The 22,505-nt window shown below is 46.5% G+C and overlaps 12 non-coding genes across 12 annotated transcripts; all 12 read left to right on the top strand.

The window, feature by feature from the left end:
- Positions 1–109: 109 nt before the first annotated feature.
- LOC142697286 (U2 spliceosomal RNA) lies at positions 110–300 on the top strand. The gene has a single exon (XR_012865095.1). It is a non-coding gene; the product is annotated as a U2 spliceosomal RNA (small nuclear RNA).
- A 1,280-nt stretch (positions 301–1,580) lies between these two features.
- LOC142697288 (U2 spliceosomal RNA) lies at positions 1,581–1,771 on the top strand. Its single transcript, XR_012865097.1, has one exon. It is a non-coding gene; the product is annotated as a U2 spliceosomal RNA (small nuclear RNA).
- Positions 1,772–3,051: 1,280 nt separating this feature from the next.
- On the top strand, positions 3,052–3,242 carry LOC142697289 (U2 spliceosomal RNA). Its single transcript, XR_012865098.1, has one exon. It is a non-coding gene; the product is annotated as a U2 spliceosomal RNA (small nuclear RNA).
- Positions 3,243–4,510: 1,268 nt separating this feature from the next.
- LOC142697290 (U2 spliceosomal RNA) lies at positions 4,511–4,701 on the top strand. Its single transcript, XR_012865099.1, has one exon. It is a non-coding gene; the product is annotated as a U2 spliceosomal RNA (small nuclear RNA).
- A 6,041-nt stretch (positions 4,702–10,742) lies between these two features.
- On the top strand, positions 10,743–10,933 carry LOC142697690 (U2 spliceosomal RNA). The gene has a single exon (XR_012865460.1). It is a non-coding gene; the product is annotated as a U2 spliceosomal RNA (small nuclear RNA).
- Positions 10,934–12,209: 1,276 nt separating this feature from the next.
- Positions 12,210–12,400, top strand: LOC142697291 (U2 spliceosomal RNA). The gene has a single exon (XR_012865100.1). It is a non-coding gene; the product is annotated as a U2 spliceosomal RNA (small nuclear RNA).
- Positions 12,401–13,692: 1,292 nt separating this feature from the next.
- LOC142697292 (U2 spliceosomal RNA) lies at positions 13,693–13,883 on the top strand. The gene has a single exon (XR_012865101.1). It is a non-coding gene; the product is annotated as a U2 spliceosomal RNA (small nuclear RNA).
- Positions 13,884–15,163: 1,280 nt separating this feature from the next.
- Positions 15,164–15,354, top strand: LOC142697294 (U2 spliceosomal RNA). The gene has a single exon (XR_012865103.1). It is a non-coding gene; the product is annotated as a U2 spliceosomal RNA (small nuclear RNA).
- A 1,292-nt stretch (positions 15,355–16,646) lies between these two features.
- Positions 16,647–16,837, top strand: LOC142697296 (U2 spliceosomal RNA). Its single transcript, XR_012865104.1, has one exon. It is a non-coding gene; the product is annotated as a U2 spliceosomal RNA (small nuclear RNA).
- A 1,296-nt stretch (positions 16,838–18,133) lies between these two features.
- On the top strand, positions 18,134–18,324 carry LOC142697297 (U2 spliceosomal RNA). The gene has a single exon (XR_012865105.1). It is a non-coding gene; the product is annotated as a U2 spliceosomal RNA (small nuclear RNA).
- A 1,300-nt stretch (positions 18,325–19,624) lies between these two features.
- Positions 19,625–19,815, top strand: LOC142697298 (U2 spliceosomal RNA). The gene has a single exon (XR_012865106.1). It is a non-coding gene; the product is annotated as a U2 spliceosomal RNA (small nuclear RNA).
- Positions 19,816–21,099: 1,284 nt separating this feature from the next.
- LOC142697299 (U2 spliceosomal RNA) lies at positions 21,100–21,290 on the top strand. The gene has a single exon (XR_012865107.1). It is a non-coding gene; the product is annotated as a U2 spliceosomal RNA (small nuclear RNA).
- Positions 21,291–22,505: the final 1,215 nt, after the last annotated feature.

Genomic DNA, 22,505 nt, shown 5'->3' on the forward strand with positions numbered 1-22,505 from the left:
TGTGTGAGCCTGCAGGGCCCCATGGAATTGCCTAGAAGTAGGCTGAATCGCTGCAAGGGCTGAACAGCAGTATCGGGCAGGCTCGGGCAACGCGCGGCCCGTTCGGGTTATCGCTTCTCGGCCTTTTGGCTAAGATCAAGTGTAGTATCTGTTCTTATCAGTTTAATATCTGATACGTCCCCTATCTGGGGACCATATATTAAATGGATTTTTAGAACAGGGAGATGGAAATAGAGCTTGCTCTGTCCACTCCACGCATTGACCTGGTATTGCAGTATTTCCAGGACCGGTGCACCCTTTCCTTATGTGTTGACTAAAAGCAGATTCCAAAAGTGTTTTTTGTCTTTGCTATTGTTTCTGTCTTTCTGAAGGGATCTCCCCTTTTAATCCCATTATTTCAACACCTGTTGGACAATGCATGAGTGATAATGAGCTCATTGATTAAATGCAATTAATGAATAGATTGCCACCTCTTGTTGTGTGTCGTCTGTGTTTCTGTGTTTCCGGCATTTCACATTGGAACACCTCATTCACCTTCCTTGTCTTCTCTCCGCCCTCCCTTTTAGGTAAGTTAAAGAGCTGCACCTGAGCCAGCCACTGATTGATTGATTGATTGATTGATTGATTGATTGATTGATTGATGCAGCACAACAGTCAAATAGTGGAGTGGAGTAGGGGAACAGCAAACAGCCAATAAAGCAGCCCGCCCGCTCGCCTGCCCGCCACAATGGACCTACCTGTGTACACTAGATGGATGTGATGGAATGTACTGTCGTCCCTACATTTCAAGAAGAAGTAAGAATTGCAGTTGCAACAAAGCCTTGCTTGCCTACAAAGAGAGCAGCAATTTGGATTTGTTACTATGTTACCTAGAAGAATAACAAACTGTGCAAGGATGGAGGTTGTAGGAGCAAGGAGAAGTTGTCTGTAAAGTTGGTGGATGCCTATTTTCCATTTTGCAGTCCCTTGTCTCCCTCTTGTGGCCTCCTGGAGGCAACTAGCTGTGCAAAAAAAAGACAGCCTGGCGGCCGGCTGTTGCAGTGTTGCCCTCTCAGGCAACACTGAGTGACTGACTGAGCCTCACCGTCTTATATAAAGTTCAGACGGAACTTTGCACGTGTCATAGTGGAGCCCTCAGGATTCCAGAGCCAGCTTTCTGACATCATAATGGGGCCTCAGAGATAAAAGCCTGGGCCCAGGCAGTGTTGGTCAGTGCTGCTCAGCAGGCAGCACTGGACTGGACTGGATTACAGCTGATACAAGGTGTGAAGGAACAAGGGGTGGCTGTGGGCATGCACTTGCTGCCGCTGCCAGTGTTTATCTGCATGGCAGCAGGGCATTTGGGCGTTGCCAGGAAGGCGTTTTTATGTAGATTCCTCCTCTTTCAGCACTGCATTGTGGTGCAAGCAAAAGAAGCAAATCCTGTCTGGCTTCCTCTCCGGCCTTTATTCACCTCCCGTGTAGCTGTGAGTGTGTGAGCCTGCAGGGCCCCATGGAATTGCCTAGAAGTAGGCTGAATCGCTGCAAGGGCTGAACAGCAGTATCGGGCAGGCTCGGGCAACGCGCGGCCCGTTCGGGTTATCGCTTCTCGGCCTTTTGGCTAAGATCAAGTGTAGTATCTGTTCTTATCAGTTTAATATCTGATACGTCCCCTATCTGGGGACCATATATTAAATGGATTTTTAGAACAGGGAGATGGAAATAGAGCTTGCTCTGTCCACTCCACGCATTGACCTGGTATTGCAGTATTTCCAGGACCGGTGCACCCTTTCCTTATGTGTTGACTAAAAGCAGATTCCAAAAGTGTTTTTTGTCTTTGCTATTGTTTCTGTCTTTCTGAAGGGATCTCCCCTTTTAATCCCATTATTTCAACACCTGTTGGACAATGCATGAGTGATAATGAGCTCATTGATTAAATGCAATTAATGAATAGATTGCCACCTCTTGTTGTGTGTCGTCTGTGTTTCTGTGTTTCCGGCATTTCACATTGGAACACCTCATTCACCTTCCTTGTCTTCTCTCCGCCCTCCCTTTTAGGTAAGTTAAAGAGCTGCACCTGAGCCAGCCACTGATTGATTGATTGATTGATTGATTGATTGATTGATTGATTGATGCAGCACAACAGTCAAATAGTGGAGTGGAGTAGGGGAACAGCAAACAGCCAATAAAGCAGCCCGCCCGCTCGCCTGCCCGCCACAATGGACCTACCTGTGTACACTAGATGGATGTGATGGAATGTACTGTCGTCCCTACATTTCAAGAAGAAGTAAGAATTGCAGTTGCAACAAAGCCTTGCTTGCCTACAAAGAGAGCAGCAATTTGGATTTGTTACTATGTTACCTAGAAGAATAACAAACTGTGCAAGGATGGAGGTTGTAGGAGCAAGGAGAAGTTGTCTGTAAAGTTGGTGGATGCCTATTTTCCATTTTGCAGTCCCTTGTCTCCCTCTTGTGGCCTCCTGGAGGCAACTAGCTGTGCAAAAAAAAGACAGCCTGGCGGCCGGCTGTTGCAGTGTTGCCCTCTCAGGCAACACTGAGTGACTGACTGAGCCTCACCGTCTTATATAAAGTTCAGACGGAACTTTGCACGTGTCATAGTGGAGCCCTCAGGATTCCAGAGCCAGCTTTCTGACATCATAATGGGGCCTCAGAGATAAAAGCCTGGGCCCAGGCAGTGTTGGTCAGTGCTGCTCAGCAGGCAGCACTGGACTGGACTGGATTACAGCTGATACAAGGTGTGAAGGAACAAGGGGTGGCTGTGGGCATGCACTTGCTGCCGCTGCCAGTGTTTATCTGCATGGCAGCAGGGCATTTGGGCGTTGCCAGGAAGGCGTTTTTATGTAGATTCCTCCTCTTTCAGCACTGCATTGTGGTGCAAGCAAAAGAAGCAAATCCTGTCTGGCTTCCTCTCCGGCCTTTATTCACCTCCTGTGTAGCTGTGAGTGTGTGAGCCTGCAGGGCCCCATGGAATTGCCTAGAAGTAGGCTGAATCGCTGCAAGGGCTGAACAGCAGTATCGGGCAGGCTCGGGCAACGCGCGGCCCGTTCGGGTTATCGCTTCTCGGCCTTTTGGCTAAGATCAAGTGTAGTATCTGTTCTTATCAGTTTAATATCTGATACGTCCCCTATCTGGGGACCATATATTAAATGGATTTTTAGAACAGGGAGATGGAAATAGAGCTTGCTCTGTCCACTCCACGCATTGACCTGGTATTGCAGTATTTCCAGGACCGGTGCACCCTTTCCTTATGTGTTGACTAAAAGCAGATTCCAAAAGTGTTTTTTGTCTTTGCTATTGTTTCTGTCTTTCTGAAGGGATCTCCCCTTTTAATCCCATTATTTCAACACCTGTTGGACAATGCATGAGTGATAATGAGCTCATTGATTAAATGCAATTAATGAATAGATTGCCACCTCTTGTTGTGTGTCGTCTGTGTTTCTGTGTTTCCGGCATTTCACATTGGAACACCTCATTCACCTTCCTTGTCTTCTCTCCGCCCTCCCTTTTAGGTAAGTTAAAGAGCTGCACCTGAGCCAGCCACTGATTGATTGATTGATTGATTGATTGATTGATGCAGCACAACAGTCAAATAGTGGAGTGGAGTAGGGGAACAGCAAACAGCCAATAAAGCAGCCCGCCCGCTCGCCTGCCCGCCACAATGGACCTACCTGTGTACACTAGATGGATGTGATGGAATGTACTGTCGTCCCTACATTTCAAGAAGAAGTAAGAATTGCAGTTGCAACAAAGCCTTGCTTGCCTACAAAGAGAGCAGCAATTTGGATTTGTTACTATGTTACCTAGAAGAATAACAAACTGTGCAAGGATGGAGGTTGTAGGAGCAAGGAGAAGTTGTCTGTAAAGTTGGTGGATGCCTATTTTCCATTTTGCAGTCCCTTGTCTCCCTCTTGTGGCCTCCTGGAGGCAACTAGCTGTGCAAAAAAAAGACAGCCTGGCGGCCGGCTGTTGCAGTGTTGCCCTCTCAGGCAACACTGAGTGACTGACTGAGCCTCACCGTCTTATATAAAGTTCAGACGGAACTTTGCACGTGTCATAGTGGAGCCCTCAGGATTCCAGAGCCAGCTTTCTGACATCATAATGGGGCCTCAGAGATAAAAGCCTGGGCCCAGGCAGTGTTGGTCAGTGCTGCTCAGCAGGCAGCACTGGACTGGACTGGATTACAGCTGATACAAGGTGTGAAGGAACAAGGGGTGGCTGTGGGCATGCACTTGCTGCCGCTGCCAGTGTTTATCTGCATGGCAGCAGGGCATTTGGGCGTTGCCAGGAAGGCGTTTTTATGTCGATTCCTCCTCTTTCAGCACTGCATTGTGGTGCAAGCAAAAGAAGCAAATCCTGTCTGGCTTCCTCTCCGGCCTTTATTCACCTCCCGTGTAGCTGTGAGTGTGTGAGCCTGCAGGGCCCCATGGAATTGCCTAGAAGTAGGCTGAATCGCTGCAAGGGCTGAACAGCAGTATCGGGCAGGCTCGGGCAACGCGCGGCCCGTTCGGGTTATCGCTTCTCGGCCTTTTGGCTAAGATCAAGTGTAGTATCTGTTCTTATCAGTTTAATATCTGATACGTCCCCTATCTGGGGACCATATATTAAATGGATTTTTAGAACAGGGAGATGGAAATAGAGCTTGCTCTGTCCACTCCACGCATTGACCTGGTATTGCAGTATTTCCAGGACCGGTGCACCCTTTCCTTATGTGTTGACTAAAAGCAGATTCCAAAAGTGTTTTTTGTCTTTGCTATTGTTTCTGTCTTTCTGAAGGGATCTCCCCTTTTAATCCCATTATTTCAACACCTGTTGGACAATGCATGAGTGATAATGAGCTCATTGATTAAATGCAATTAATGAATAGATTGCCACCTCTTGTTGTGTGTCGTCTGTGTTTCTGTGTTTCCGGCATTTCACATTGGAACACCTCATTCACCTTCCTTGTCTTCTCTCCGCCCTCCCTTTAACCCCTTCCCGCTCCTTGACGTACTATTACGTCATGGCAGCTGTATCGTTCGCGCTCCATGCCGTAATAGTACGTCTCGGGAGTAACGGCCGTTTCGGCCGTCCTCCCGACACATACAGGAGCTGTGACGCTGCTGTCTTGTTCAGCAGCTGTCACAGCTCCTACAGCGGGGACCGATCGCTGTGTCCCCGCTGATTAACCCCTTAAAAGCCGCGTTCTATAGAGATCGCGGCTTTTTAGGGGTTAAGCTGCCATCGCCGGCCTGCTACGCGATAGCGGCCGGCGATGGTGACTATGGCAACCGGACACCAAACAATGGCGTCCGGCTATGCCATAGACGGAAGCCTAGTGGGTCCTGACAACGTCAGGACCCACTATGCTTGCTGTCAGTGAGTAGCTGACAGTTCTAATACACTGCACTACGCATGTAGTGCAGTGTATTAGAATAGCGATCAGGGCCTCCTGCCCTCATGTCCCCTAGTGGGACAAAGTAATAAAGTAAAAAAAAAGTTAAAAAAAGATGTGTAAAAATAAGAAAATAAAAGTTTTAAAAGTAATAAAAGTAAAAGTCCCACTTTTTCCCTTATCAGGCCTTTATTATTAATAAAAATATATAAACAAACAAATAAACTATACATAATTGGTATCGCCGCGTCCGTAACGGCCTGAACTACAAAAATATTTTGTTATTTATCCCGCACGGTGAACGCCGTAAAAAAAAATATTAATAAACCGTACCACAATCACAATTGTTTGGTCACTTCACCTCCCAAAAAATGGAATAAAAAGAGATCAAAAAGTCGCATGTACCGAAAAATGGTACTGATGGAAAATACAGTTCGTTACGCAAAAAATAAGTCCTCGCACGGCTTTATTGATTGAAAAATAAAAACGTTATGGCTCTTAGAATAAGGTAACACAAAAAGTGAATGATTGTTTACAAAACGTACTTTATTGTGCAAACGCCATAAGACATAAAAAAAAACTATAAACATCTGGTATCGCCGTGATCGTATCGCCCCGCAGAATAAAGTTAATATATCATTTATAGCGCACGGTGAACGCTGTAAAAAAAAAAGTATACAAAAACAATAGTACAATTGCTGTTTTTTAGGCACCACGCCACCTAAAAATGGAATAAAAACTGATCAAAAAGCCGCATGCACCCCATGAAAACTACAATGGATTCCTCAAGGGGTCTAGTTTCCAAATTGGGGTCACTTTTGGGGGGTTTCCAATGTTTTGGCACCACAAGACCTCTTCAAACCGGACATGGTGCCTAATAAAAACGAGGGCTCAAAATCCGCTAGGTGCTCCTTTGCTTCGGAGGCCGGTGCTTCAGTCCATTACCGCCCGAGGGCCACATGTGGGATATTTCTCTAAACTGCAGAATCTGGGCAATAAGTATTGAGTTGCGTTTCTCTGATAAATCCTTTTGTGTTATAAAAAAAATGGTATAAAAAGAGTAAATGTCACCTCTACTTTGCTCTAAATTTCTGTGAAACACCTAAAGGGTTCATAAACTTTCTAAATGCTGTTGTGAATACTTTGAGGGGTCTAGTTTCTAAAATGGGGTGTTTGATAGGGGTTTCTAATATATGGGCCCCTCAAAGCAACTTCAGAAATGAACTGGAACCTAAAAAAATAAATAAATGAGGCAATACTTCGCTTCTTACATTATACTGATAATGAGCCGTGCCCACTCCGAGATGACCCCAGTTTTGACCGTTTGTATAAACGGAGACCCCTATTAGACCGTTCCAGTGCCCGGTTTTCCCAAGCATACACCCCCGAGAAGTGTTTTTCTATTGATGAGTCCCTGGTACATTTTAAAGGGAGGGTTCAATTCCGCCAGTACCTGCCAGGTAAGAGGGCAAGGTATGGCGTGAAGATGTATAAGCTGCGAGAGTGCATCAGGGTATACCTACAGGTTTAGGATATATGAAGGAAAGGCCACCCCCAAACCAGACTGCATCCTGGACTACAATAGGTACATGGGAGGGATGGACTTGTCAAATCAAGTCCTGAAGCCCTACAGCGCCATGCGGTGAGGTATAAGAAGCTGGCCGGGCACATCATACAGATGGCTTTGTACAATGCGTATGTGCTACGTCGATGTGCAGGCCAGAGGGGAACTTTCCTGGAATTTCAAGATCTAATCTTTAGGGACCAGGAAGGGGGGGCGCATCGTACCAGGGCAACACTTTCCAGGAGAAGGTCCCCAAACCGGTGGAAAGGGAAAGAGTCAAAAGAGGTGCAGAGTCTGCTATAAGAGGGGGATAAGGAAGAACACAATATACCAATGTGACACGTGTCCCGAAAAACCAGGGCTCTGTATAAAAGATTGTTTTAAAATGTATCATACATCCCTTGATTTTCAATTTACCCTGATGCACTCCGCACAGCTTACCCCCCTCATCTTTCCCTTCTGAGCCCTGCCGTATGCCCAGGCAGCTGATAACAGCCACATGTAGGGTATTGTCGTACCCAGGAGAACCCACATTACAATTTAAGGGGTGTATATCTCCGGTGGCGCATGCTGGGCACACTATATTGGACACTGAAATGGCATATACATATATAAAATTGCAAATCTCACACTGCACCATCTGCTGCGCATTATCTTTTACACAGTACCTGTGGGGTCAAAATGCTCACTACACCTCTAGATGAATGTCTTAAGGGGTGTAGTTTTTAAAATGGGGTCACTTCTCGGGGGTTTCAACTGTACTGGTACCTCAGGGGCTTCTGCACACATGACTTAGCACCAGAAAAGCTCCAGTAGGCCAAATGGTGGTCCTTTCCTTCTGAGCCCTCCCATGGGCCCAAAGGGCAGTTTATCACCACAAATGGGGTATTGCCGCACTAAGGACAAATTGGGCAACAAAATGGGGTATGTTGTTCCTTGTGAAAATAAGAAATTTTGATCAAAAATGACATCTTATTGGAAAAAATATCATTTTTTTCATTTCACAGCCCAATTCAAATAGGTGCTGTGAAAAAACTGTGCGGTCAAAATGATAACAAAAACCATAAATGAATTCCTTGAGGGGTGTAGTTTCCAAAATGGGGTCACTTCTGGTGGGTTTCCATTGCTTTGATACCTCTGGGGCTCTGCAAATGCAACATGGCACCCGAAAACCAATCCAGCAAAATCTGGACTCCAACAAACACATAGCGCTCCTTTCCGTCTGAGCCCTCCCATGGGCCCAAACGGCAGTTTATCACCACAAATGGGGTATTGCCGCACTAAGGACAAATTGGGCAACAAAATGGGGTATGTTGTTCCCTGTGAAAATAAGAAATTTTGATCAAAAATGACATCTTATTGGAAAAAATATAATTTTTTTCATTTCACAGCCCAATTCAAATAGGTGCTGTGAAAAACCTGTGCGGTCAAAATGATAACAAAAACCATAAATGAATTCCTTGAGGGGTGTAGTTTCCAAAATGGGGTCACTTCTGGTGGGTTTCCATTGCTTTGATACCTCTGGGGCTCTGCAAATGCGACATGGCACCCGAAAACCAATCCAGCAAAATCTGGACTCCAACAAACACATAGCGCTCCTTTCCTTCTGAGCCCTCCCATGGGCCCAAACGGCAGTTTATCACCACAAATGGGGTATTGCCGCACTAAGGACAAATTGGGCAACAAAATGGGGTATGTTGTTCCCTGTGAAAATAAGAAAATTTGATCAAAAATGACATTTTATTGGAAAAAATATCATTTTTTTCATTTCACAGCCCAATTCAAATAGGTGCTGTGAAAAAACTGTGCGGTCAAAATGATAACAAAAACCATAAATGAATTCCTTGAGGGGTGTAATTTCCAAAATGGGGTCACTTCTGGTGGGTTTCCATTGTTTTGATACCTCAACGCCTCTTCAAACCTGGCATGCTGCCTAAAATATATTCTAATAAAAAAGAGGCCTCAAAATGCACTAGGTGCTTCTTTGCTTCTAGGGCTTGTGTTTTAGTCCACGAGCGCAGTAGGGCCACATGTGGGACATTTCTAAAAACTGCAGAATCTGGACAATACATATTTGTAGTGTTTCTCTGGTAAAACCTTCTCTGTTACTAAAAAAAAATTGAATAAAATTGAAATTCAGCAGAAAAAATGAAATTTGCAAATTTAATTTCCACTTTGCTTTAATTCCTGTGAAATGCCTGAAGGGTTAAAAAACTTTCTATATGCTGTTTTGAATACTTTGAGGGGTCTAGTTTTTAAAATGGGGTGTTTTATGGGGGTTTCTAACACATAGTCCCCTCAAATCCACTTCAGAACTGAACTGGCACCTTCAAAAAAAGGCTTTTGAAATTTTCTTAAGAATATGAGAAATTGCTGTTTATGTTCTAAGCCTTGTAACGTCCAAGAAAAATAAAAGAATGTTCAAAAAACGATGCCAATCAAAAGTAGACATATGGGAAATGTGAACTAGTAACTATTTTGGGTGGTATAACCGTCTGTTTTTCAAGCAGATGCATTTAAATTCTGAAAAATGCTATTTTTTGTAAATTTTCTCTAAATTTTGCAATTTTTCACAAATAAAGACTGAATATATCGACCAAATTTTACCACGAACATGAAGCCCAAAGTGTCACGAGAAAACAATCTCAGAATCGCTTGGATAGGTTTAAGCATTCCGACGTTATTACCACATAAAGTGAAATATGTCAGATTTGAAAAATGGGCTCTGAGCCTTAAGGCCCAAACTAGGCTGCGTCCTTAAGGGGTTAAGGTAAGTTAAAGAGCTGCACCTGAGCCAGCCACTGATTGATTGATTGATTGATTGATTGATTGATTGATTGATTGATTGATTGATTGATTGATTGATTGATGCAGCACAACAGTCAAATAGTGGAGTGGAGTAGGGGAACAGCAAACAGCCAATAAAGCAGCCCGCCCGCTCGCCTGCCCGCCACAATGGACCTACCTGTGTACACTAGATGGATGTGATGGAATGTACTGTCGTCCCTACATTTCAAGAAGAAGTAAGAATTGCAGTTGCAACAAAGCCTTGCTTGCCTACAAAGAGAGCAGCAATTTGGATTTGTTACTATGTTACCTAGAAGAATAACAAACTGTGCAAGGATGGAGGTTGTAGGAGCAAGGAGAAGTTGTCTGTAAAGTTGGTGGATGCCTATTTTCCATTTTGCAGTCCCTTGTCTCCCTCTTGTGGCCTCCTGGAGGCAACTAGCTGTGCAAAAAAAAGACAGCCTGGCGGCCGGCTGTTGCAGTGTTGCCCTCTCAGGCAACACTGAGTGACTGACTGAGCCTCACCGTCTTATATAAAGTTCAGACGGAACTTTGCACGTGTCATAGTGGAGCCCTCAGGATTCCAGAGCCAGCTTTCTGACATCATAATGGGGCCTCAGAGATAAAAGCCTGGGCCCAGGCAGTGTTGGTCAGTGCTGCTCAGCAGGCAGCACTGGACTGGACTGGATTACAGCTGATACAAGGTGTGAAGGAACAAGGGGTGGCTGTGGGCATGCACTTGCTGCCGCTGCCAGTGTTTATCTGCATGGCAGCAGGGCATTTGGGCGTTGCCAGGAAGGCGTTTTTATGTAGATTCCTCCTCTTTCAGCACTGCATTGTGGTGCAAGCAAAAGAAGCAAATCCTGTCTGGCTTCCTCTCCGGCCTTTATTCACCTCCCGTGTAGCTGTGAGTGTGTGAGCCTGCAGGGCCCCATGGAATTGCCTAGAAGTAGGCTGAATCGCTGCAAGGGCTGAACAGCAGTATCGGGCAGGCTCGGGCAACGCGCGGCCCGTTTGGGTTATCGCTTCTCGGCCTTTTGGCTAAGATCAAGTGTAGTATCTGTTCTTATCAGTTTAATATCTGATACGTCCCCTATCTGGGGACCATATATTAAATGGATTTTTAGAACAGGGAGATGGAAATAGAGCTTGCTCTGTCCACTCCACGCATTGACCTGGTATTGCAGTATTTCCAGGACCGGTTCACCCTTTCCTTATGTGTTGACTAAAAGCAGATTCCAAAAGTGTTTTTTGTCTTTGCTATTGTTTCTGTCTTTCTGAAGGGATCTCCCCTTTTAATCCCATTATTTCAACACCTGTTGGACAATGCATGAGTGATAATGAGCTCATTGATTAAATGCAATTAATGAATAGATTGCCACCTCTTGTTGTGTGTCGTCTGTGTTTCTGTGTTTCCGGCATTTCACATTGGAACACCTCAGTCACCTTCCTTGTCTTCTCTCCGCCCTCCCTTTTAGGTAAGTTAAAGAGCTGCACCTGAGCCAGCCACTGATTGATTGATTGATTGATTGATTGATTGATTGATTGATGCAGCACAACAGTCAAATAGTGGAGTGGAGTAGGGGAACAGCAAACAGCCAATAAAGCAGCCCGCCCGCTCGCCTGCCCGCCACAATGGACCTACCTGTGTACACTAGATGGATGTGATGGAATGTACTGTCGTCCCTACATTTCAAGAAGAAGTAAGAATTGCAGTTGCAACAAAGCCTTGCTTGCCTACAAAGAGAGCAGCAATTTGGATTTGTTACTATGTTACCTAGAAGAATAACAAACTGTGCAAGGATGGAGGTTGTAGGAGCAAGGAGAAGTTGTCTGTAAAGTTGGTGGATGCCTATTTTCCATTTTGCAGTCCCTTGTCTCCCTCTTGTGGCCTCCTGGAGGCAACTAGCTGTGCAAAAAAAAGACAGCCTGGCGGCCGGCTGTTGCAGTGTTGCCCTCTCAGGCAACACTGAGTGACTGACTGAGCCTCACCGTCTTATATAAAGTTCAGACGGAACTTTGCACGTGTCATAGTGGAGCCCTCAGGATTCCAGAGCCAGCTTTCTGACATCATAATGGGGCCTCAGAGATAAAAGCCTGGGCCCAGGCAGTGTTGGTCAGTGCTGCTCAGCAGGCAGCACTGGACTGGACTGGATTACAGCTGATACAAGTTGTGAAGGAACAAGGGGTGGCTGTGGGCATGCACTTGCTGCCGCTGCCAGTGTTTATCTGCATGGCAGCAGGGCATTTGGGCGTTGCCAGGAAGGCGTTTTTATGTAGATTCCTCCTCTTTCAGCACTGCATTGTGGTGCAAGCAAAAGAAGCAAATCCTGTCTGGCTTCCTCTCCGGCCTTTATTCACCTCCCGTGTAGCTGTGAGTGTGTGAGCCTGCAGGGCCCCATGGAATTGCCTAGAAGTAGGCTGAATCGCTGCAAGGGCTGAACAGCAGTATCGGGCAGGCTCGGGCAACGCGCGGCCCGTTCGGGTTATCGCTTCTCGGCCTTTTGGCTAAGATCAAGTGTAGTATCTGTTCTTATCAGTTTAATATCTGATACGTCCCCTATCTGGGGACCATATATTAAATGGATTTTTAGAACAGGGAGATGGAAATAGAGCTTGCTCTGTCCACTCCACGCATTGACCTGGTATTGCAGTATTTCCAGGACCGGTGCACCCTTTCCTTATGTGTTGACTAAAAGCAGATTCCAAAAGTGTTTTTTGTCTTTGCTATTGTTTCTGTCTTTCTGAAGGGATCTCCCCTTTTAATCCCATTATTTCAACACCTGTTGGACAATGCATGAGTGATAATGAGCTCATTGATTAAATGCAATTAATGAATAGATTGCCACCTCTTGTTGTGTGTCGTCTGTGTTTCTGTGTTTCCGGCATTTCACATTGGAACACCTCATTCACCTTCCTTGTCTTCTCTCCGCCCTCCCTTTTAGGTAAGTTAAAGAGCTGCACCTGAGCCAGCCACTGATTGATTGATTGATTGATTGATTGATTGATTGATTGATTGATTGATTGATTGATGCAGCACAACAGTCAAATAGTGGAGTGGAGTAGGGGAACAGCAAACAGCCAATAAAGCAGCCCGCCCGCTCGCCTGCCCGCCACAATGGACCTACCTGTGTACACTAGATGGATGTGATGGAATGTACTGTCGTCCCTACATTTCAAGAAGAAGTAAGAATTGCAGTTGCAACAAAGCCTTGCTTGCCTACAAAGAGAGCAGCAATTTGGATTTGTTACTATGTTACCTAGAAGAATAACAAACTGTGCAAGGATGGAGGTTGTAGGAGCAAGGAGAAGTTGTCTGTAAAGTTGGTGGATGCCTATTTTCCATTTTGCAGTCCCTTGTCTCCCTCTTGTGGCCTCCTGGAGGCAACTAGCTGTGCAAAAAAAAGACAGCCTGGCGGCCGGCTGTTGCAGTGTTGCCCTCTCAGGCAACACTGAGTGACTGACTGAGCCTCACCGTCTTATATAAAGTTCAGACGGAACTTTGCACGTGTCATAGTGGAGCCCTCAGGATTCCAGAGCCAGCTTTCTGACATCATAATGGGGCCTCAGAGATAAAAGCCTGGGCCCAGGCAGTGTTGGTCAGTGCTGCTCAGCAGGCAGCACTGGACTGGACTGGATTACAGCTGATACAAGGTGTGAAGGAACAAGGGGTGGCTGTGGGCATGCACTTGCTGCCGCTGCCAGTGTTTATCTGCATGGCAGCAGGGCATTTGGGCGTTGCCAGGAAGGCGTTTTTATGTAGATTCCTCCTCTTTCAGCACTGCATTGTGGTGCAAGCAAAAGAAGCAAATCCTGTCTGGCTTCCTCTCCGGCCTTTATTCACCTCCCGTGTAGCTGTGAGTGTGTGAGCCTGCAGGGCCCCATGGAATTGCCTAGAAGTAGGCTGAATCGCTGCAAGGGCTGAACAGCAGTATCGGGCAGGCTCGGGCAACGCGCGGCCCGTTCGGGTTATCGCTTCTCGGCCTTTTGGCTAAGATCAAGTGTAGTATCTGTTCTTATCAGTTTAATATCTGATACGTCCCCTATCTGGGGACCATATATTAAATGGATTTTTAGAACAGGGAGATGGAAATAGAGCTTGCTCTGTCCACTCCACGCATTGACCTGGTATTGCAGTATTTCCAGGACCGGTGCACCCTTTCCTTATGTGTTGACTAAAAGCAGATTCCAAAAGTGTTTTTTGTCTTTGCTATTGTTTCTGTCTTTCTGAAGGGATCTCCCCTTTTAATCCCATTATTTCAACACCTGTTGGACAATGCATGAGTGATAATGAGCTCATTGATTAAATGCAATTAATGAATAGATTGCCACCTCTTGTTGTGTGTCGTCTGTGTTTCTGTGTTTCCGGCATTTCACATTGGAACACCTCATTCACCTTCCTTGTCTTCTCTCCGCCCTCCCTTTTAGGTAAGTTAAAGAGCTGCACCTGAGCCAGCCACTGATTGATTGATTGATTGATTGATTGATTGATTGATTGATTGATGCAGCACAACAGTCAAATAGTGGAGTGGAGTAGGGGAACAGCAAACAGCCAATAAAGCAGCCCGCCCGCTCGCCTGCCCGCCACAATGGACCTACCTGTGTACACTAGATGGATGTGATGGAATGTACTGTCGTCCCTACATTTCAAGAAGAAGTAAGAATTGCAGTTGCAACAAAGCCTTGCTTGCCTACAAAGAGAGCAGCAATTTGGATTTGTTACTATGTTACCTAGAAGAATAACAAACTGTGCAAGGATGGAGGTTGTAGGAGCAAGGAGAAGTTGTCTGTAAAGTTGGTGGATGCCTATTTTCCATTTTGCAGTCCCTTGTCTCCCTCTTGTGGCCTCCTGGAGGCAACTAGCTGTGCAAAAAAAAGACAGCCTGGCGGCCGGCTGTTGCAGTGTTGCCCTCTCAGGCAACACTGAGTGACTGACTGAGCCTCACCGTCTTATATAAAGTTCAGACGGAACTTTGCACGTGTCATAGTGGAGCCCTCAGGATTCCAGAGCCAGCTTTCTGACATCATAATGGGGCCTCAGAGATAAAAGCCTGGGCCCAGGCAGTGTTGGTCAGTGCTGCTCAGCAGGCAGCACTGGACTGGACTGGATTACAGCTGATACAAGGTGTGAAGGAACAAGGGGTGGCTGTGGGCATGCACTTGCTGCCGCTGCCAGTGTTTATCTGCATGGCAGCAGGGCATTTGGGCGTTGCCAGGAAGGAGTTTTTATGTAGATTCCTCCTCTTTCAGCACTGCATTGTGGTGCAAGCAAAAGAAGCAAATCCTGTCTGGCTTCCTCTCCGGCCTTTATTCACCTCCCGTGTAGCTGTGAGTGTGTGAGCCTGCAGGGCCCCATGGAATTGCCTAGAAGTAGGCTGAATCGCTGCAAGGGCTGAACAGCAGTATCGGGCAGGCTCGGGCAACGCGCGGCCCGTTCGGGTTATCGCTTCTCGGCCTTTTGGCTAAGATCAAGTGTAGTATCTGTTCTTATCAGTTTAATATCTGATACGTCCCCTATCTGGGGACCATATATTAAATGGATTTTTAGAACAGGGAGATGGAAATAGAGCTTGCTCTGTCCACTCCACGCATTGACCTGGTATTGCAGTATTTCCAGGACCGGTGCACCCTTTCCTTATGTGTTGACTAAAAGCAGATTCCAAAAGTGTTTTTTGTCTTTGCTATTGTTTCTGTCTTTCTGAAGGGATCTCCCCTTTTAATCCCATTATTTCAACACCTGTTGGACAATGCATGAGTGATAATGAGCTCATTGATTAAATGCAATTAATGAATAGATTGCCACCTCTTGTTGTGTGTCGTCTGTGTTTCTGTGTTTCCGGCATTTCACATTGGAACACCTCATTCACCTTCCTTGTCTTCTCTCCGCCCTCCCTTTTAGGTAAGTTAAAGAGCTGCACCTGAGCCAGCCACTGATTGATTGATTGATTGATTGATTGATTGATTGATTGATTGATTGATTGATTGATGCAGCACAACAGTCAAATAGTGGAGTGGAGTAGGGGAACAGCAAACAGCCAATAAAGCAGCCCGCCCGCTCGCCTGCCCGCCACAATGGACCTACCTGTGTACACTAGATGGATGTGATGGAATGTACTGTCGTCCCTACATTTCAAGAAGAAGTAAGAATTGCAGTTGCAACAAAGCCTTGCTTGCCTACAAAGAGAGCAGCAATTTGGATTTGTTACTATGTTACCTAGAAGAATAACAAACTGTGCAAGGATGGAGGTTGTAGGAGCAAGGAGAAGTTGTCTGTAAAGTTGGTGGATGCCTATTTTCCATTTTGCAGTCCCTTGTCTCCCTCTTGTGGCCTCCTGGAGGCAACTAGCTGTGCAAAAAAAAGACAGCCTGGCGGCCGGCTGTTGCAGTGTTGCCCTCTCAGGCAACACTGAGTGACTGACTGAGCTTCACCGTCTTATATAAAGTTCAGACGGAACTTTGCACGTGTCATAGTGGAGCCCTCAGGATTCCAGAGCCAGCTTTCTGACATCATAATGGGGCCTCAGAGATAAAAGCCTGGGCCCAGGCAGTGTTGGTCAGTGCTGCTCAGCAGGCAGCACTGGACTGGACTGGATTACAGCTGATACAAGGTGTGAAGGAACAAGGGGTGGCTGTGGGCATGCACTTGCTGCCGCTGCCAGTGTTTATCTGCATGGCAGCAGGGCATTTGGGCGTTGCCAGGAAGGCGTTTTTATGTAGATTCCTCCTCTTTCAGCACTGCATTGTGGTGCAAGCAAAAGAAGCAAATCCTGTCTGGCTTCCTCTCCGGCCTTTATTCACCTCCCGTGTAGCTGTGAGTGTGTGAGCCTGCAGGGCCCCATGGAATTGCCTAGAAGTAGGCTGAATCGCTGCAAGGGCTGAACAGCAGTATCGGGCAGGCTCGGGCAACGCGCGGCCCGTTCGGGTTATCGCTTCTCGGCCTTTTGGCTAAGATCAAGTGTAGTATCTGTTCTTATCAGTTTAATATCTGATACGTCCCCTATCTGGGGACCATATATTAAATGGATTTTTAGAACAGGGAGATGGAAATAGAGCTTGCTCTGTCCACTCCACGCATTGACCTGGTATTGCAGTATTTCCAGGACCGGTGCACCCTTTCCTTATGTGTTGACTAAAAGCAGATTCCAAAAGTGTTTTTTGTCTTTGCTATTGTTTCTGTCTTTCTGAAGGGATCTCCCCTTTTAATCCCATTATTTCAACACCTGTTGGACAATGCATGAGTGATAATGAGCTCATTGATTAAATGCAATTAATGAATAGATTGCCACCTCTTGTTGTGTGTCGTCTGTGTTTCTGTGTTTCCGGCATTTCACATTGGAACACCTCATTCACCTTCCTTGTCTTCTCTCCGCCCTCCCTTTTAGGTAAGTTAAAGAGCTGCACCTGAGCCAGCCACTGATTGATTGATTGATTGATTGATTGATTGATTGATTGATTGATTGATTGATTGATTGATGCAGCACAACAGTCAAATAGTGGAGTGGAGTAGGGGAACAGCAAACAGCCAATAAAGCAGCCCGCCCGCTCGCCTGCCCGCCACAATGGACCTACCTGTGTACACTAGATGGATGTGATGGAATGTACTGTCGTCCCTACATTTCAAGAAGAAGTAAGAATTGCAGTTGCAACAAAGCCTTGCTTGCCTACAAAGAGAGCAGCAATTTGGATTTGTTACTATGTTACCTAGAAGAATAACAAACTGTGCAAGGATGGAGGTTGTAGGAGCAAGGAGAAGTTGTCTGTAAAGTTGGTGGATGCCTATTTTCCATTTTGCAGTCCCTTGTCTCCCTCTTGTGGCCTCCTGGAGGCAACTAGCTGTGCAAAAAAAAGACAGCCTGGCGGCCGGCTGTTGCAGTGTTGCCCTCTCAGGCAACACTGAGTGACTGACTGAGCCTCACCGTCTTATATAAAGTTCAGACGGAACTTTGCACGTGTCATAGTGGAGCCCTCAGGATTCCAGAGCCAGCTTTCTGACATCATAATGGGGCCTCAGAGATAAAAGCCTGGGCCCAGGCAGTGTTGGTCAGTGCTGCTCAGCAGGCAGCACTGGACTGGACTGGATTACAGCTGATACAAGGTGTGAAGGAACAAGGGGTGGCTGTGGGCATGCACTTGCTGCCGCTGCCAGTGTTTATCTGCATGGCAGCAGGGCATTTGGGCGTTGCCAGGAAGGCGTTTTTATGTAGATTCCTCCTCTTTCAGCACTGCATTGTGGTGCAAGCAAAAGAAGCAAATCCTGTCTGGCTTCCTCTCCGGCCTTTATTCACCTCCCGTGTAGCTGTGAGTGTGTGAGCCTGCAGGGCCCCATGGAATTGCCTAGAAGTAGGCTGAATCGCTGCAAGGGCTGAACAGCAGTATCGGGCAGGCTCGGGCAACGCGCGGCCCGTTCGGGTTATCGCTTCTCGGCCTTTTGGCTAAGATCAAGTGTAGTATCTGTTCTTATCAGTTTAATATCTGATACGTCCCCTATCTGGGGACCATATATTAAATGGATTTTTAGAACAGGGAGATGGAAATAGAGCTTGCTCTGTCCACTCCACGCATTGACCTGGTATTGCAGTATTTCCAGGACCGGTGCACCCTTTCCTTATGTGTTGACTAAAAGCAGATTCCAAAAGTGTTTTTTGTCTTTGCTATTGTTTCTGTCTTTCTGAAGGGATCTCCCCTTTTAATCCCATTATTTCAACACCTGTTGGACAATGCATGAGTGATAATGAGCTCATTGATTAAATGCAATTAATGAATAGATTGCCACCTCTTGTTGTGTGTCGTCTGTGTTTCTGTGTTTCCGGCATTTCACATTGGAACACCTCATTCACCTTCCTTGTCTTCTCTCCGCCCTCCCTTTTAGGTAAGTTAAAGAGCTGCACCTGAGCCAGCCACTGATTGATTGATTGATTGATTGATTGATTGATTGATTGATTGATTGATTGATTGATTGATTGATGCAGCACAACAGTCAAATAGTGGAGTGGAGTAGGGGAACAGCAAACAGCCAATAAAGCAGCCCGCCCGCTCGCCTGCCCGCCACAATGGACCTACCTGTGTACACTAGATGGATGTGATGGAATGTACTGTCGTCCCTACATTTCAAGAAGAAGTAAGAATTGCAGTTGCAACAAAGCCTTGCTTGCCTACAAAGAGAGCAGCAATTTGGATTTGTTACTATGTTACCTAGAAGAATAACAAACTGTGCAAGGATGGAGGTTGTAGGAGCAAGGAGAAGTTGTCTGTAAAGTTGGTGGATGCCTATTTTCCATTTTGCAGTCCCTTGTCTCCCTCTTGTGGCCTCCTGGAGGCAACTAGCTGTGCAAAAAAAAGACAGCCTGGCGGCCGGCTGTTGCAGTGTTGCCCTCTCAGGCAACACTGAGTGACTGACTGAGCCTCACCGTCTTATATAAAGTTCAGACGGAACTTTGCACGTGTCATAGTGGAGCCCTCAGGATTCCAGAGCCAGCTTTCTGACATCATAATGGGGCCTCAGAGATAAAAGCCTGGGCCCAGGCAGTGTTGGTCAGTGCTGCTCAGCAGGCAGCACTGGACTGGACTGGATTACAGCTGATACAAGGTGTGAAGGAACAAGGGGTGGCTGTGGGCATGCACTTGCTGCCGCTGCCAGTGTTTATCTGCATGGCAGCAGGGCATTTGGGCGTTGCCAGGAAGGCGTTTTTATGTAGATTCCTCCTCTTTCAGCACTGCATTGTGGTGCAAGCAAAAGAAGCAAATCCTGTCTGGCTTCCTCTCCGGCCTTTATTCACCTCCCGTGTAGCTGTGAGTGTGTGAGCCTGCAGGGCCCCATGGAATTGCCTAGAAGTAGGCTGAATCGCTGCAAGGGCTGAACAGCAGTATCGGGCAGGCTCGGGCAACGCGCGGCCCGTTCGGGTTATCGCTTCTCGGCCTTTTGGCTAAGATCAAGTGTAGTATCTGTTCTTATCAGTTTAATATCTGATACGTCCCCTATCTGGGGACCATATATTAAATGGATTTTTAGAACAGGGAGATGGAAATAGAGCTTGCTCTGTCCACTCCACGCATTGACCTGGTATTGCAGTATTTCCAGGACCGGTGCACCCTTTCCTTATGTGTTGACTAAAAGCAGATTCCAAAAGTGTTTTTTGTCTTTGCTATTGTTTCTGTCTTTCTGAAGGGATCTCCCCTTTTAATCCCATTATTTCAACACCTGTTGGACAATGCATGAGTGATAATGAGCTCATTGATTAAATGCAATTAATGAATAGATTGCCACCTCTTGTTGTGTGTCGTCTGTGTTTCTGTGTTTCCGGCATTTCACATTGGAACACCTCATTCACCTTCCTTGTCTTCTCTCCGCCCTCCCTTTTAGGTAAGTTAAAGAGCTGCACCTGAGCCAGCCACTGATTGATTGATTGATTGATTGATTGATTGATTGATTGATTGATTGATGCAGCACAACAGTCAAATAGTGGAGTGGAGTAGGGGAACAGCAAACAGCCAATAAAGCAGCCCGCCCGCTCGCCTGCCCGCCACAATGGACCTACCTGTGTACACTAGATGGATGTGATGGAATGTACTGTCGTCCCTACATTTCAAGAAGAAGTAAGAATTGCAGTTGCAACAAAGCCTTGCTTGCCTACAAAGAGAGCAGCAATTTGGATTTGTTACTATGTTACCTAGAAGAATAACAAACTGTGGAAGGATGGAGGTTGTAGGAGCAAGGAGAAGTTGTCTGTAAAGTTGGTGGATGCCTATTTTCCATTTTGCAGTCCCTTGTCTCCCTCTTGTGGCCTCCTGGAGGCAACTAGCTGTGCAAAAAAAAGACAGCCTGGCGGCCGGCTGTTGCAGTGTTGCCCTCTCAGGCAACACTGAGTGACTGACTGAGCCTCACCGTCTTATATAAAGTTCAGACGGAACTTTGCACGTGTCATAGTGGAGCCCTCAGGATTCCAGAGCCAGCTTTCTGACATCATAATGGGGCCTCAGAGATAAAAGCCTGGGCCCAGGCAGTGTTGGTCAGTGCTGCTCAGCAGGCAGCACTGGACTGGACTGGATTACAGCTGATACAAGGTGTGAAGGAACAAGGGGTGGCTGTGGGCATGCACTTGCTGCCGCTGCCAGTGTTTATCTGCATGGCAGCAGGGCATTTGGGCGTTGCCAGGAAGGCGTTTTTATGTAGATTCCTCCTCTTTCAGCACTGCATTGTGGTGCAAGCAAAAGAAGCAAATCCTGTCTGGCTTCCTCTCCGGCCTTTATTCACCTCCCGTGTAGCTGTGAGTGTGTGAGCCTGCAGGGCCCCATGGAATTGCCTAGAAGTAGGCTGAATCGCTGCAAGGGCTGAACAGCAGTATCGGGCAGGCTCGGGCAACGCGCGGCCCGTTCGGGTTATCGCTTCTCGGCCTTTTGGCTAAGATCAAGTGTAGTATCTGTTCTTATCAGTTTAATATCTGATACGTCCCCTATCTGGGGACCATATATTAAATGGATTTTTAGAACAGGGAGATGGAAATAGAGCTTGCTCTGTCCACTCCACGCATTGACCTGGTATTGCAGTATTTCCAGGACCGGTGCACCCTTTCCTTATGTGTTGACTAAAAGCAGATTCCAAAAGTGTTTTTTGTCTTTGCTATTGTTTCTGTCTTTCTGAAGGGATCTCCCCTTTTAATCCCATTATTTCAACACCTGTTGGACAATGCATGAGTGATAATGAGCTCATTGATTAAATGCAATTAATGAATAGATTGCCACCTCTTGTTGTGTGTCGTCTGTGTTTCTGTGTTTCCGGCATTTCACATTGGAACACCTCATTCACCTTCCTTGTCTTCTCTCCGCCCTCCCTTTTAGGTAAGTTAAAGAGCTGCACCTGAGCCAGCCACTGATTGATTGATTGATTGATTGATTGATTGATTGATTGATTGATTGATTGATTGATTGATTGATTGATGCAGCACAACAGTCAAATAGTGGAGTGGAGTAGGGGAACAGCAAACAGCCAATAAAGCAGCCCGCCCGCTCGCCTGCCCGCCACAATGGACCTACCTGTGTACACTAGATGGATGTGATGGAATGTACTGTCGTCCCTACATTTCAAGAAGAAGTAAGAATTGCAGTTGCAACAAAGCCTTGCTTGCCTACAAAGAGAGCAGCAATTTGGATTTGTTACTATGTTACCTAGAAGAATAACAAACTGTGCAAGGATGGAGGTTGTAGGAGCAAGGAGAAGTTGTCTGTAAAGTTGGTGGATGCCTATTTTCCATTTTGCAGTCCCTTGTCTCCCTCTTGTGGCCTCCTGGAGGCAACTAGCTGTGCAAAAAAAAGACAGCCTGGCGGCCGGCTGTTGCAGTGTTGCCCTCTCAGGCAACACTGAGTGACTGACTGAGCCTCACCGTCTTATATAAAGTTCAGACGGAACTTTGCACGTGTCATAGTGGAGCCCTCAGGATTCCAGAGCCAGCTTTCTGACATCATAATGGGGCCTCAGAGATAAAAGCCTGGGCCCAGGCAGTGTTGGTCAGTGCTGCTCAGCAGGCAGCACTGGACTGGACTGGATTACAGCTGATACAAGGTGTGAAGGAACAAGGGGTGGCTGTGGGCATGCACTTGCTGCCGCTGCCAGTGTTTATCTGCATGGCAGCAGGGCATTTGGGCGTTGCCAGGAAGGCGTTTTTATGTAGATTCCTCCTCTTTCAGCACTGCATTGTGGTGCAAGCAAAAGAAGCAAATCCTGTCTGGCTTCCTCTCCGGCCTTTATTCACCTCCCGTGTAGCTGTGAGTGTGTGAGCCTGCAGGGCCC

Source organism: Rhinoderma darwinii, assembly GCF_050947455.1.
Source record: "Rhinoderma darwinii isolate aRhiDar2 chromosome 5 unlocalized genomic scaffold, aRhiDar2.hap1 SUPER_5_unloc_8, whole genome shotgun sequence".
In the NCBI taxonomy this organism is placed as follows: Eukaryota; Metazoa; Chordata; class Amphibia; order Anura; family Rhinodermatidae; genus Rhinoderma; species Rhinoderma darwinii.